Genomic DNA, 3,511 nt, shown 5'->3' with positions numbered 1-3,511 from the left:
CATTTTTCACAGGCATGATGGGAAATAATCTCCGCAAATTATTTCAAATTTGTGTGGAGTGAAACATTAAAATTGGAGATTACGATCGGTTTTGTTTCTAGAGAAGCGAATTATCATAACTATTTGTGCCAATTTCAATCTTCACATGAAAGATATGGGGTTTTTGCATCAGTCGGAAGTTCGCGGAAATTACCGAACAGGCCGCCATTCGAACAGAGCGGTAACATTGAAAAACAAAAACAAAAATAATATTTTAATAAAAAGAGCCATGTCTAATGAGGTATAACAATTTTAATACGTTTCGTTTAATGCACGCTGCACCCCTATGTCATACCAAATGTGCGAATATTTGATTAGTATGGGCATCAATGTAGTATGCACCTATAATTACATTAATATTGCATGTTTGGCTTCTGTTCAATGTTGACACTTCTTCGATTGTTAGCAGCAAGTTATTTCATGTCATAACTTGTTCCTTACCCCCGCCAATCTCCCGGCGTAAAAAAAGGTTGATGGTTGATTCTTGAGTACACGAAAATGATAGTATTACGTGTGTTTGATTAGTGTTGGATTATGTAGGAGTTGAAACACTATTTTCCTGATGGAAATGTTTCCTCAAGGTAGTCAAAAAAGGTATGGAACCAGGATATTGCTTACAACAAACAAAATTATATTATTATAGTCAACTCAAAGTAGTATAGATCTTTACGTTAATCTGGTAAACAGGGTAATTAAACTGCATTTTTGTCATGCCTGTGCATGGTGATCCTGTATATTTGACGCTCATAATTTATTTATTATAAATTATTTTTAGGCCTAGCTAAAATAAGCAAAGAGAAGAATTTAATACTTGTTTTTAATTTGTTTAAAGTTAAAGACTGCATTTGATTTATTTAAAGATTGCATTTTATTTCATATATAGGCCTATATTAATTTTTTTGTAACTCTCCTAGTTCCGGATTTGTATCAAATTCAGAATTGTTGGTAGCATTTGGACTTGCACATGTGCCAAATTTTGTCTTTAAATAAACTACCACGGTGTACTAGGTTCATCTATACACAAGATTTGTGAAAGGAAGATATTGGTAATAACACCACTGCATGTATCACCATCTGAACATTAATTTGGCTTTTCCATAATCATTAACAATTTAATAATCAGGCGAGTGCACATATTGCAGGATGTACATTTCGAAGGGTGACTGTGAAAGAGCCTTGGCTTACGAGTTGCCCCCCCGGAAGACTTCCCTTGTACATGTATACGTTATTGCAATCATAAACCTGAGCATACAGAAATATCATTTCTTTCTTTGCAGACCACTGAAACAAGTAGATGGTTAGAGTTATCTGCTGACCCAGATTCAGATAAAGACGATTGTAGTTTAAAAACTTTTAAATCTAAATGGAAATCAAGATATGGAGAATCACACAACTCAGAAGTTTATTCTAGTAATAGTAGCCTTAGTCAGTACAGTTTAGATCCAGATACTCCCCAAAAAGATCGGTTAAGATATTCACAAACAAGTGTAGAAGAACCAAGTGGCAGATTATCGGAATACAATCTTTCAAGCCGTAAATCAAGTTGTTTTACAGACGAGTTATCTTCTTTCGATGATCGTAAAAGTTTGCAAGTGTGTGATCTTACGACTGGAACTTTGATTTCTGAAAGGAAAAGTAAGAAGAGCTCAGAAAGCGAACAGACTTCGTTAAACGTTAATGATTCAAGAGATTTGTGTTTGACATTTCCAGATTTGAGTCAGTATAGCTTAGGGAGACTTTCTAATGAATGTTCTGTTCTGAATACTGGCGAAAAAAAATTCGTTGAAAAATCATCAGTAGGCCTAGTCCCGGAAAATAAAGAAAGTACTACAACCAAAATCAACGACAAATATTCCATAGATGTTGAGAAAATTTATGGGAATGAAAGTATTGTGAAAAATAAAAGTCCACAGCATTACAGAGATTCTAAAATACCAAGTCAAACCTCACTTGGTGGTCAAATAAATCAAAAATATTGTTCCAACAGTCAAAAGGAAAAGAAGAAATCAGAAAGTAGATCTCATGAAAAACGTAAAGGGCAAATCACCAAGAAATGCCATTTAAGTGGTTATCAGGAAAAATTAGTTTATGAACAAAAACTTTATGAGCAAGCCGAGCAATTACGGTTACGAAGTCGTCAGTCCACAGGAAAGGAAAAATCAAATTTGAACCCAGCATCAAAGGAGCAAGGTCGTCAAAGGCAGTTGTCTGGAAGTCGAATACCTAGAATTCAAACTTCTCCAAACAATCGAAGAAAGAATGAAAATCCTCCTGATTCTAAGACATTAGAATCCTATTCCAAAGTTGAGATTCATACCACTCAGACTTCCAAATCCGATATCGAAATACTCTTTGAAAAAGTTAAGCCGAAGTCGAGGAAAAGTGTCAAAAGTTCCGAAGAACATAAGTCTGATATTGATGAACTACATCGAAAGGTTCTTAAGTCTGACAAAACTACTGAACATAATAATTCATCTGTAACTGACAAAACAGTAAATAACAAGCAAGATAAATCTGACCTTGATAAGCTTTTTGAAGCGATTCGTTTTAAAACAAGACATAGGGAGGATAACAATTCTTCGGTAAATAGTTGTTCATATTTTGATATAACTTCAGATAAAAGTAACAAAAAGGCCAGCCTTGATAATTTTTGTGAGAAAAGTAAAAATACTGAAAATTTATTTAACAATTCTGCCACGTCTGTGAAATCTAATAAATCAGATTCCCATCTTGATGTTAAAGGTGTCTGTAAAACTAGTTTAAATTGTGAGGAATCATCAGCACAAATTCAGAATTCTCATTTGGATATTTTACCATTAAAGGAAAAGCAGCATTCTGATTCTAATCAAACAGAAAGCAAGAAATCCAGACAAGAATCTGCAAAACTAGCGTCTCGATCGTTAGAGACAAAATTAGCGTCTCGTTCGCTAGAGACAAAATTAGCAAAAGATCATTCAGTTTGTGAAGAGTTACAGATCTTAGAAAAACCTCAGATTACAGAACAAAGATTGCTGAACCCAATCACAAAATATTTTGATACTTCAGATAATTTAGTTACAAAGAATAATACTCAGAATTCTGAAAAAGAGTTTTGTGATGACGTTCAAGATATTTTAAAGTTCAAAGAAAATCCATTCAAAGGTGGCTCTTTGCCAAGTTTTGATGCCTTTGAAAGTCTGTCGTCTTTAGAAAGAAGATCAATTGATTTTTCTCGACGTTCATCAAAAGACAGTTTTGTATATTCAGATCGCTTATCAACTTACTCAAATCAAAGTCTCAAAGACAACTCTCGCTTGAGTTCAACTTCGCATACATCAGAATCAAGTGAAAGTAGAAGGCGATCGCATAAACCTTTAGAAGCATCAAAACCTTCTATTTGTGTTGAGAATCTCTTTATTCAAAATCAGAGCACTTCTAACAATAAACTCAACAAAACAAACTCTTTTACTGACAAGAAAAGTTCATCAACTTC

Source organism: Patella vulgata, chromosome 3 (assembly GCF_932274485.2).
Source record: "Patella vulgata chromosome 3, xgPatVulg1.2, whole genome shotgun sequence".
Classification (NCBI taxonomy): Eukaryota; Metazoa; Mollusca; class Gastropoda; family Patellidae; genus Patella; species Patella vulgata.
This window is presented reverse-complemented; position numbering follows the sequence as displayed.